The sequence below is a fragment of the Haliotis rufescens genome, unplaced genomic scaffold, assembly GCF_023055435.1.
Source record: "Haliotis rufescens isolate VD_foot unplaced genomic scaffold, xgHalRufe1.0.p SCAF_6, whole genome shotgun sequence".
Classification (NCBI taxonomy): domain Eukaryota; kingdom Metazoa; phylum Mollusca; class Gastropoda; order Lepetellida; family Haliotidae; genus Haliotis; species Haliotis rufescens.
The window spans coordinates 37,949,619-37,963,064 of NW_025964334.1; the positions used below are offsets into that span (position 1 = coordinate 37,949,619).

A 13,446-nucleotide genomic window follows, 5' to 3' on the forward strand; every position below is an offset into this window, starting at 1 on the left:
ACAACTATGCCCTCCAGACTAGTTGATTTGCTTTGCCCTTCAGACGAAGTGGGTGTTCAATGACTTGGAGTTTGGCCTGAAACTAGTCTCCCTATGATAAGACTCCCTACACACGTCTAAAAATACAGGATTACTTTTATTCGTCCTTTGCTTGTGGATCTTGTTTTCGAGATAACAGATTATGACCTGCCATCACATAGCAACTGTTAGGTTGTAACTTTATGAAGTTGTTCGGTCTCTGGTCCCAGCAGATTGTGACATATTGATGAATGTAGGGCTGTCAACTGCCCTCCCCTTCAGTTTTGTGTGATGGAGGCCATTAACTGAAGGATAATAGAATTGTCTTCCACCATGGTCAATTCTTGTCTTGTCAGAGTAATGACCTTGCCCTTAGCTGGTGATGTGAGAGACGTCATTAGCTGGCGGATAAAAGTATTGTCCCGAGGATCTGTCCCATTTTGGCCTGATACTCAGACTGCCAGGGCCTCACATTCATAATTCCCAAATCATGATGAAGAATTACTTCCCAAGCAAGTATCTGAAAGTTGACCTAGAAAAGGGAAATGATATGGACTTCCTAACAATGTTCCAACTGTATGCAATATTGAAGTTGAGGCTTCTTGTCGTAACTAATGTTAAAAGCTGAAGGTTTAAGGGGGCCTCTATATTCAGTACTGTAGCCAAAACCCTAAGGAACCCAGGGTGCACCATCATTTCTAACACTGGTCCAATATATATGCCTGTTCATCGTGACATAGACCTTGGTTCCCTACATGGGTACAAAACTACAATGTGTGAAGTCTTTTCACATTGTCCCCTATAATAATATGACTTGAATATGGCTATAAACCCGAGGACCTCACTATATTAACACATGGTCCCTGAAGTAATATGTAGAAGGCTTAAAAAAAAGGGTAATTTAGGAACCCAGAAGTATAATAGAAACCCTTATGTTTCTTAATTTCAGGCCTAGAGCTGAAAAAAGATGAGTATGGGCTGCTAGAGCTGATAAGGGAATGAGAAAGGAGTGATTGTTTTATTAAAAGTATGCCTTGGGGTCTGTAAGAAGCAAGGAATCCAAGATCACCCTTAATTTCTTACACTGTTTCCCCATATTAAGTCATGACCAAGTATCAGTGTATGGCAGGGATGTAGAAATGGCAACCAGACTCACCCAATCCCTGAATCTTTAGCATTAAACTTACAGTGTCAAATAGTAATTCAGTATAGACATAGATAGGTCAGGCTAGCTGACTACGTTGATTGCATCTGACTGTGTAGAACGTTGATCACAATGTCAGTCACTGGATTGTCTGGTCCAGACATGATTATTCACAGGCCGCCGACATATAGTTGGAATATTGCTTAGTGAGGAGTTGAACAACCAAAATGATATCACCAAGTAAGTACTTTGACATACAATAAAATCGTCTCCAACACTGTCAATGAATAGTTTGGATTCATGTATGATTAAACAGCCTGACATTATTCGTCAGGGTTAGAGCTAAACTGATAAGCTTTTCTAGCCCGGGTAAAGATAAAATGCCCTTTTGATGTTAAAATGATGGGGAAATTTGGAAATTTCCACTAGCCCGCAGGAATTTGTACTAGCCCTGGTCTAGTGGTTAGTGTTTATTTCTAACCCTGTTAGTGTTGTAGTATAGACAGTTAACCAGATTCCTTGTCAAGATAAGAAGTAGCCTTATGATGAGATAGAAACACAGTTATGACTGACAACATGAGAGTTAAATGGTTGATAGATAGTGAAAACATGTACAGTACAAGTCACATATTCGAGTACGAGGTTGTTGGGAGGAAACATGTCTTGCTGGTTATTATGGAGATATTACGAGGAAGTCCTTAACAGCAGGCTGTTGACATGGCATGTTGTCTGAATAGGAAACAATCAGTGCTTGTGACAGTCATGTAGGAAAAAACACGAGTCGTAATGGAAAAATATGTACATGTCCATTATGAAACTTAAAATCAATATGTCTTCATGGGTAGACTCCATTGGCAATAGGACAGCCTCCTAGTGGATAGAGCATCTGCCCGGAGAGCTGAATGTCTGTGGTTTAATCCTCTGGTCCTATAAGGCAGCGCCTCTGTGGTCTAGTGGATAGAGTATCTTCCTGGAGAGTGGAATATCTGTGGTTCAATCTTGTGGGAAATGGCTAGTAAGTAATGGAGAAATCATGAGAATCTGTTGATTCTCCACTGGATGACCCTGCATTACCCTAAGGGGCAAGTTGATTCTACTTCCGGTATCAAAAGAGTCGAGCGATGTCTCTGACTTAAACCATCTTATAGTTTATATGTTTTCTCTATAATGTTGCTGATGACCTAAGGCTGCATCGGAATTATGCATGTTCAGAATGGCCTGTGAATTCCTGGCTCAGATTCAACTGCAACAACATCATGATGTCATCATGATGGTTTAGCCCAGGTAATGTAATCGTAAGAAGTTTGCGCTAATCAACTCATTTATTTTGTGGAAAGTTTCTTCAATTTGTGTTCAACTTCTTTAGAATTGATGTTCATCACTTCAACATTTCCAAATGAATATTGATCATTCCAATTCCCAACTTTTTTACCCAAAATGTCACATGTGTTTTGAGGTCAATGAGGATGGCAAGGAATACTAAATCACGAGTACAGGAACAGTGTGTGTGGATGAAGGAAGTAGCTGATGTCGGCACAACTGCTCCTCTCATGCTGTGCCCAACATTGTTTTCTGGGAGATGCTGCTCAGTGAATTCACTTGCAGATCCTTTTTGCCACATTCACGTCTTTCAACATCATCTGATAATGAGCCGATGCCGATGTTGCTAGGCTGATGCAGTGACTCACTCTGCAGCAAATTACCCTATGACTTATATGTTGTTGCTGTCGTTGCAGCTCTCGGCATGAGTATTGAGTAAAAATAGCCAGCGCCGCTATTGAAGATATCTCAATACTGGTTCAATCCTTTTCCTTGGCACCATGCATCCTGGGATCTGATTTGAATCTAGTGATTTGGTCTCAGTGTTTCAAACTGAAGAAGGATTTCTGTTCGAAAAGTGTAATTTGAATGGGTTTTTTAAAGATTTCTTCGATGCTGTTCTGTTGTTAAGTGAACTCGTATGGATGAAGCTGTGTGTGTATTTATAATGTGACATTTAAGTGGGCAAATTTGGTAAGCTCACACACCTCTTGAGGCACTGCTAGAAACTGATACAACTAACAAGCCTCATTGCATTTTGTCTTACTAAGGTTAAGCTATCTCCAGGCTTGCATTATCATTGTTGTTTTGGATGTTAAATAAATTAGTTAATAGATTCTTGACATTACAGGGTTGTCTGGCTCGTAACTTGGTTTCGTCATTTGAACAGTTAATATGCATGTAAGTGCCCAGAAATTAATGATACAAGCTAAACAGGTTCTTTCAATTTCTTTAAAGGCCATGACTGATGCACTCAGCATGTCGCGGACATTTGAAACTTGCACTTTGCTACCACAAGATAACGTTGACTATATGACACTCTGAAGGGCTAATATCCTTCATCATGAGAAGGAAGCGAATGTTTCTCAAGTAGTGGTGCAAGTTTAATATGATGTTTTAAGTATTTTCCTTGTTGCAGAACAACCTATCCCAGTCTAGGTTTTCTTTCTAATTTTGAGCTACCTAATGAGTTGGACAAGGAACAGTTTCTCAGTCCTGAATTAAGCAGTTTTCAAAGTGTCAGGTTGATCCACTGTGATGATGTTGTCAGGTCAGAATTTTAAAATTCATTGTTAAAGAATTGCTGATTTTCAATGGTGTAGTTTCTAAAAACTGAAACTTGTGGTGATCCAAGCTGCTTAGCAACTTTGTAATATTCAGTGTTGTTTCTGTGGTGCTGAAAGTAGGGGTAGCCCAGGGGTGTAATTTTCAGTGAAGAGTTGCATCCCTTGGCTCTGCCAGGATCCACTGATTGTGGGTTTGAGTCCCTGATTAGCTTGGCGTATGAACCTTGGTTTTAAGCAACATGTCTTTGCTAGTCAGTCTGATGTGGCTAATGCTGCATAAGCCTTGCTGCCCTTCCACATGTTCCACGTGCAATACTGCTTGAACACTGTTGTGTATTTTAATGTTGTATTTCATTTGAGAGTATAGTCATTTTGGTATGGAAAGTAATGTAAAGTCTACTTACAAAGATGAAGAAGGAGAAGGAATTATGGTAGACATTTGTCACACTGCAGTTTAGTGGCATTGACTAGACAAAAAGAAAAGGTATGGAATGGGCAATATAAATAGGGACCTGGAATATGTATTAACATTTGGTTTCATGTACTTCCCCTTCTTTCTCTTCTCTCCTCTCCCCTTCCCTCCATTGCTTGTGATATCTCCAGAAACAAGGAAAAAGAACTGACATGAAATGTGTTGATTCTTTTACAGTTTTGTATCTTATTTAAATATTGTTCAGTGCCAATACGGCACACAGCCTGTTTCCAAAGTCTTCATAAAATCAGTGACATATTTACAGAGTAAACACAGACATTTGCAATTCGTGTACCTGACAAGGCTATATTTGAGTGCCTATGAAGTTCAGTCAATTGTAACCTGTAATGTAAGCAAATGTGAATATGGCACGTGATCATTGGTTGAGATTGTACGTTAGTTTGTCAAGCTATTGTATAATTTGTAGAAATAGGGTACAAACTATTTCACACAGACATTAACATTAACCAGGGAAGTTTACTGGCCCAAATACTGAGAAAACATAGGAACACCCCCAACATGTTTAATATGCTACCAGCGTTTAGGACACCTTTCCATGACCAATATTGGCTCAGGCTAGTACTAATTTCTGTCATTGGTTCCGTTTGTAAAACTCTTCACTGAACCGGTTTATCAGATGATACAGGAAACAGGGGTGGGTAACCTTGTGGTAAAAGTGTTTGCTGCTTACACTGAAGACCAGTTTTAGATTCCCCAGATAATTGTCTTAAGCCCATTCTTGATGTTGACACCAACGATATGACTGGACTATACTAGAAGCATTAACTCACTAACACATCAGATGATGGGGAAGAGGTGCCCCAGTCATCTAAAGCATTGCAATTTGCTGTGCAGAGTTGTATCCTTAGAATCCCGATATGAATTTGATTGTGGGTTCAAATGCCTTGGTTATGTTGCTTGGTTTGTAATCATATTTTAAAGGATTTCCTTTAATATGGATAGAGTAGGCTATGGTGAAATGAGGCTGTTTATATGATTGATTTGCAAGGACATTATAAAGATAACCATGAAGATGTGTTACAGTTTAGCGTTTAAGGTACACAGTCAACAAAAGAAGTCAAAAAGAATGTTGCTTATTTTGATTGTAATAAAATATGCTTGTTATTAACAAATGTTGTTGAAGGTGAAAGCAACCAGGAACAAATTAGATAATTTTTTACTTATCCTGCATTACTCCTTAATGCATTCACTGCTTACTTACGACAACTAGAAGGACAGCGCTGCGAAGGTCCTGGGTGAAGAAATAAAGTTGTTGTTCTCAAGTCCCAATCAGTGGCCTTCCGTCGCTGTCCTGTGACCTTGATGACACCTAAGGTCATCTTCACATCACTGCTTGTCGCAGCACAGCTAGGACGTGTCCAAGCGGAGCTCTCCTTTTGGATTAATTTTAGACCTTCAGTTTGTCTACAATCTTAAAAATTGATCTGCGATGGGTGATGTATTCTTTTCATATTACTTTCACCATGTTGTGTAGTTTTATGTGAATTAATTAGGCGTGAAAAGACGCTTGTCTTTTTTCCCGCCAAAATATTGTTGTTCGCCGCCATTTTGAATTGTGTTACAATCGTTTGCCTGCCAAGGTAGTCATATTGTTTACAATTCTCAGCTACGTATGTATAACATATTCTTATGTTCTTAAATATTACTAGCTTTGGCGTAACAGTGAGTTGCGTATACTAAAATTATTGTATACTTTTTCAACTCGTTAAAAATATGGTTGCCGATAGATTAATATCAAATCTACGGCTTTCTTCCAGTCCCGCTTCATCAACAATTCTTTTATTGCGTACCTATGTTTATGCGATTAAATAGTTTTTTGTTGGTATTTTTGGTTTTACATTGAGTTGCGTATATGAACTATTGTATACTCTTGCAACTCGTAGTTTTTGCCGATAGATTATTGTTCAATTCTATGGCATTCTTCCAGTACCGCCTCATCAACAATGGCGTAATTGTGTTTAATTTAAACATATTTTATTGACATATATGGTCAACGGGATTGGGCAAAAGTTATCCAACTTAGGTGGCCCTTTCCCTACTCTATATGTACAGACATTAAATATACATATATATATGTAATTGTGTAACTTATGATTGAGCGTGGTATTAATTGTCGTGGGAAAAATCTTACAAAGATTATCATCCACGTTGTTTGGTTTGCGCGCAGATGTGCTCTCCAAACCCTAAATGAAAATATAAATACCCTTGGTTTACATTGGGTTGCGCATACAAAAATATTGTATATCCTTGCAACTCATAAATTTGCCGATAGATTAGTGTTCAAATTCTTCGGCACTCTTCCAGTATTATCTCATCAACAAGGGTTTCATTGCGTAACATACCTTTGAGCTTTTTACTAATTGTCGTGGAAAAAACCTTACAAGATTATCATCCACGATTGGTTGGTTTGCGCGCGGATGTGCTCTCCAATCTCTAAATGTAAATAGCCTTGGTTTACATTGAATTGCGTATATAAAAATATTGTATACCCTTGCAATTCGTATTTTTGCCGATAGATTACTGTTCAATTCTACGGCATTCTTCCAGTACCATTTCTTCAATGGTTTAATTGCGTAACATAATTATGTTTGCTCGGTGTACATATTGTCGTGGAATAATCGCCCAAAGCTCTTTATCCACGGTCATAGGCATGCACGTAGATGTGCTCGCCAAAATTCAAAATGTAATTTTTATGTAAATCTCTAATCCAACGAGTTTACTATATAAAAGCAGATTACTCACAATCATATTTTGCAGTTATTCCGTCGTGAGACGAGAGGAATGTCACTATCGCAGAATAGCGAATGACATATGGTTCTGTCATTACCACCCAACCGTTATTATCGGCAGGTATTATGACGACTGTGATTGCAGAAGTACACCATCCACCGAAATCAACAATACCGGAGGATTTTGTGAGTATCGTAACTGCTCCTATTTTTTCAGCCGCCGGACACTTCCAGATACATGTATGATAATCTGTGACGTCGGCGACAGCACCAGCGTATCGAGATGCTATGATGGGGGTAGATTAGACACAAGCCTTGATCCAGTCAATACTTTTGAGCTTTGTGTCTGATTTATCTGCGCCGAGCGCAGCACTTGACTACAACCAAAGCACTTCTATTACGCAATCGGCGCACGATCAGCTTAGCGCTGTTCCAACATATCCAGCATAGACCTGCGCCGAGCGCAGCGTCTGACTGATACCCAAGCGCTCCTATCACGCCAGTGACGCACGATCAGCTTAGCGCTGTTCCAACATTCCAGACCTGCGCTGAGCGCAGCGTCTGCGTATCAATCAAGGTCTCTACAATGACGTTAGCCCAAGGCTTACAGTGTACCGGTTACGTAACCGGCACATGATCAGCTTAGCACATGTACCCGATTGGGAAGCAGACCATCTCGTGTCAGTAACGCCTTCCCCTGATAACAGGGTAAATAAGAGGGACACCACGAGGTCATTGGAGGAAGCCTTCTCCAAAACTCACATTTGCTCCGTGATTTAAGCGACCAATATCGTCAATGTTTGCAGTGGATCAGAATCTATTAGAGGATAACCCTATCTGATTAGATCACTTCCAAACTATGGTGTTTTTCCTACAGCGTCAGTTTGACCACAGGAAAATTCATCTTGAGACCGTTCTGACGGTGATTACCGTTACACCCAAGACTTTATAGCGTTTCCAACTGAGATGCTGGTTTCAAGGGCAGTCTATTACGTCAACCTTGATCATCTACTCCCCTGTTCAACGAACAGATCGCAGACACGCACGTCAAGTTCCCAAAAAGCTTGGAAAGTCCAAGTCAGGGAATTATAAGCCTAGACGCGCGTTTCTCAGGGAAGACCAGCATTCCCTTACTGAGAAAGGGAGTGGCAGAGACAAGTCTCAAGGACGATTTCGTACTTATCGCACTATATCATGGTGTCCGTATAAGGGTAGAGTTAACCCCACCGTTGACCACAGTTTGATTGGGAAAATCCAACATAGACATACTGTTGGTAAGAAGAGCTGTAGAGTGGGTTCACAACCCAGTCTTTACTCCGGGGTTTTATCCTCACACCTACCTGGTACTCATGAAGGACCCAGACAAGATGAGAATGATCCACAATCTCTGTGTTCAACGAACGTTTGATTCTTCATCAGTCTCGACTATCCATCCCAACCGTAGACTTTTCAGGTCCAGTTCATTGGGGTTCACTACCAATGGTAGTATTTCCCATTTGACATGTCAGTGACACTTATGGCTATTTACAGGAGTAATGAAGCCAATAACTATCTACACGTGACGAACACTTGGTTCGAGTCGTAGATGGAGGGCGATCTACTGTATCATCAACACATGTCAATAACTGGGATAGACAATCAACGAGGCGAAGTCGGGAGTATTCTCCTTCCTATTGACTTCAGTTCATAGGAGACCTGTTTAAGACAGACCAGGATATCCTATCTGTACCGAGGGACAGATGGCACAAGTTTCTACTTCTTTTGTCATCTACTCTACACCAACCACACACACTTCGCCAGTGGCAAGTGTTGCTAGGGTTAATCACCTCGGCACAGGAGTTAACTAGCATGGGCCGCTTACAACAGCGACCAATTCAATTTTTTTCCTGAACCCTTACATCAGGAGTCAGGATCCACTCAAGGCCATCACTCTACCAACTAAGCTAGAGCCTCAATTTGTGGCGCTGAATGTCTGCGGAGTCTGTTTATTCGGATTTTCCCCGAATACACACCTGTTTGTGGACGTCCCTTTTCAGGGGTGGAGTCTTCACTTACAAGACCAGATAAGCTCAGGGCTATGGCCCGGCGCACAATGGAAGTGGCACATAAACAACTTGGAGTTGGAAGCTTTAATTCTGGCTATATCACATTGGCAGAATCAACTACAGTTAGCCCGACTCGCTATATCCACAGACAACAGCACTGCGGTGTGGTGCCTGTGCAATCGGGGAACAACACACTCCCATTCTCCACTTCTAAGGATATTCAGATTTCTTCCATCTAGTGGATCGGCTGTGACTAAGGTTCATAGTTCAGCACATCCCCGGATGTAGAAACATACTGGCCGATACTTTATCACGTCCAGACAGGGTGGCTCCCACTGAGTGGAAATTTCTCACAGAAGCATTCCAGTTACTGCTTCAGGAATTCAGGCAACCAAACATTGACTTGTTTATTACTTGCCTAGGCCACCAACTCATGACGTATATCTCCCCGTTGCCGGATCCGCAGACTTGGGCGGTGGACGAGTTCAGTATCACTTGGGAAGGGCAAAGAACTAAAACTCTTCTGCCACCACTTTTACTTCCAAGGTGCTACAGGGGATCAAGGAGACAAGGTATCTCGATATCTCCTTTGGTCGCACCATGGTAACCGGCGAGAGGGTAGTTCGTCAAGCTCGGAAAAATCTAAAACGATTCACTTCCCCTCTCACAGTGGTCCAACCTACTCATCCACCCTCAACAGAAAATTGCCTCACCCAACGTCTGCACGCATGGTTCGTCTTTAAAAGGCGTTTAAGTGCGAAGGGTTATTTCGACACGGGCAGCAAAGCTATAGCTTTAGTTCATCGTTACTCTCCCAGAGACGACGATGACAAGTGGGGATCACTTGAGACTTTTAACAGGGAAGAAAAGAATCAAGACCCTACGATTGCGTCACAATTCCTAGAGGAATACCTCCTACATTGCGTACCCAAAAACACTTGGAAGGTAGCACCATTACTACGTAATTGGCTGCAGTTATCTTAGTGTTGGCCGTTTCCGGAAAATCACAGTGTGATTAAGGTCACGGAACTACAGGCCATATTATGCTCATTCAGGTTTGAGGATCAGAAGGCCAAGTTCCAGCCACCTGATTGGGACTTGAACGTGGTACTTCGAGGTTTGCGAGGGCCCCCTTCGAGCCCCTCATTGCATCCTCATTTTCAAGCTCCTTCCCAGCGCGTGACACCTTCGTTACACTCTCGGTATAGTATAGAGAGCTCCGCGAACGGGCTATCGCTGTGAGGAGCTTGGACCTCACCAAGGAAACAATGGTTTTCTCTTGGCATTAGCAATGGCGGTACGGGTGAGCGAACTACATGTGGTCGACTCAACCCGGATCCGTTTTGAGCATGGGACGCACGGAACAGGACATCTAGGGTTATGCTGGGATTTTATTGCTAAAATCTACTACCAGGCCAACCCGACCGTTCTTCACCATCCCACCGATATCGACTATTGTGGGAATCGTACATGGTGAAGTTCTCCTGGGCTCGGTGCGAGCAGTTCGAGTTTTCATTCGACGCTCCAAGACAAGGCGTGGTTCGTCCACGACAGAAGTTAGTCGCATAATCGCAAACACCATATCTATATGGTTACGCGCAGTAATCCTTCAGGCCTACGAGATCATCAAACGGAACTCGCCGAGAGCGAATTACCCTCAAGATCTCAAGGTGTCAGCCTTACCAGGGCTCAACACGGCAATTGTGGTTTTGGAACAATCACGGAAGGATATTTCTGGAGATTCGACACATATTTTCGTTAGTCATAACCTTCGCGTTGTGACTCTCGAGGATGTCAAAGACGTTCGAAGTTTGGCCCTCTGGTTGTTATCCTGCAGATTGCCAACCACTGACGCAAATAATGAACTCGCCCTATACAGAGCCAGTCAACTTCCATGTGCAGTCACTCAGTCGCCACCAGTGGAAGAATATTAGACAATCTTGTTTGTCAGCGACGGCTCTATGACGCAGTAAGTAAAGAATTAGCTGAATAGCTATTATTTTCTTTATTACTAAGCGTGTATAGGGAATTTCTCTTTAATTCCTATGTTCAATGTTTTTGATTTTTGAACAACCCTACCGTAATGGCGTTTTTGTCTGAACTTTTCCGCTTCACGGTTTATCGACCAAATGGGGTCGTATTGCAGGGTGTGAATTATTGAGGTTTCTGTATTCTGAAGGTTGACCCACCTCCAAACCGTCCGATACAGATGCATTAAGGAGTAATGCAGGATAAGTAAAAAATTTAGTAAAATCTAAATATTTTTTACATTTGTATACTTATCCTGCATTACTACGCTTAAGGCCCACCCGTCGTTAGACTTGCCTCCCCACTTTGGCTTCAGAAACCTCAAAAGTATGTTTTTCTAAGAGCTTGGGCGACAGGCAGTGATGTGAAGATGACCTTAGGTGTCATCAAGGTCACAGGACAGCGACGGAAGGCCACTGATTGGGACTTGAGAACAACAACTTTATTTCTTCACCCAGGACCTTCGCAGCGCTGTCCTTCTAGTTGTCGTAAGTAAGCAGTGAATGCATTAAGGAGTAATGCAGGATAAGTATACAAATGTAAAAAATATTTAGATTTTACTAATTTTAAAGCATGATAATGTATCCTGTTGTACAAAGTAAATGCAATGCTACGACTTAAGTCTTATGTATCTGATCAAAGCTTTTGGATAGACCTCCAAAACTATTTCCCCATGTGGATTACCAGGATTAGTCGACATGTAGGGGTCCCTAGTGTGGTGACCTAACTTTGGCTGCTGGTGATCTAAGGCCTATTTCTTTTTTGTATTGTTATGTATAGTGTTATCTTTTTATGATTATATGTTCATTTTAATATAAATACCGTATTTTCTTGAGTATAGTGCACACTTTTTTTTCCAAAAACACAGCTGTGTAGAAGGGGGAGCGCATTATACACGAATGAATCAGTTTTGATGTTTTTTCCCCCCCATGGAAAGACATTACCGTGAGCACGTAACACCAGAAATACAATGTGACCAAATCCATACTGAAGTACGCAAATTATTCATGTAGTTACACTGTCTGGCTATAAAAAGTGTTCTTTGTATATCTGGACTTATGTTTGTAACTTATTTCATTAATTTTATTCAAAATTGCTTTTAATGTTGTCTTAATTAATTTCGGCGAAATCGTGTGTGAAGCGATCAGAAGATCGCACAACTCACCGTTATTAACAGCAACCACGGTCAGACTACCACTATTGAAGCCTTGAAACGAAATTTAATTGACAGAGAATGGATACATATATCATTAATGCCATAGTTTAAATCATTCAAAGTCATATTTGTTTTTGTTGGACGATTCTATGTCAACACGTAATTCTCGCGATTACGTGCACGGGAGCCTTGACGGTGAATGGCCAGACTGGTTCCATGTAAAAATAATACCCGGCAATAGCGATCAACTGCTTCGCTTAGAGTTATTATTATTTTAAATATGTTAAGTAAAAGCTGCATCTAAATTAACAAGATATTGGAATAAATTATTCCTGATAAAAAAATAGTTTCAGATACAACTTTTGCCAATCCTTGCATTAATATACTGTAAAGTCATATCATTGGGTCTTGACCGAATCACTGGTAGATTCCAAGAAAACGTGTGTACAGCTGATTGCTGTGTCCGGCTTAGTTTACAAGAAAATACACAAGGTAATCTTAATCCCTGGATATAAAACAATGCCTAGCTGAACCAAAAATACAATTTAAACGGTAAATCAACATGTCAGTGATTTTTATCTCAAATTTCGAACATTTTGTACTGACAAGGTTTCTCATCACCCGTTCATTTGCCAGACTTCGCTGAAGGGGTACGGTGTAATCTTTTTTCTGCGCATAATATTCAAATTTCTTTTTTCCCAAAATATTGAATCCGCTAGAAGGGGGTGCGCATTATACATGGGTGCGCACTATACTCAAGATACCCAGCAAACCATGCTTTTCACATCAAGGCAACTAAATGGATCGGGTAGTCAGTGACTTGGTTGAGTGCTTGTCATCGTATCCCAATTGTGTGGATTGATGCTAATGATGTCAGTTGTGTGATCCAGACTTGATTATTTTTAATCCTCTATCATATTGCTGGAATATTGCTAAGTGCAGTGTTGAAAACGACCAATTGTTCTCCAGTATTTCCTTTGAGGAAGATAGAGCTCTTTAACATGACAAGTGTGCTTATGAAATACTTGTATTGAATCACCTCGATAATGTCCCAGAGATACGTTTCAAAACAACTAACATCCAATCATGTGAGCACATTGATTAAAAAGATGAAAAGATTTTTGAACATATTTGTTGACGCCGAGTTGGCAGTACACATGCTTTGCAAATCCCGCATTTGACCAAAATCTGCTTGACAATTTACAAACCGGATGTTAATTTCATTAC

General features: G+C 40.9%; 1 protein-coding gene across 5 annotated transcripts in view; it reads left to right on the forward strand.

The window, feature by feature from the left end:
* The window catches only part of LOC124145835 (homeodomain-interacting protein kinase 2-like), a 63,832-nt gene that overhangs the window by 9,942 nt on the left and 40,444 nt on the right, over positions 1-13,446 (forward strand). The window lies entirely within an intron of this gene.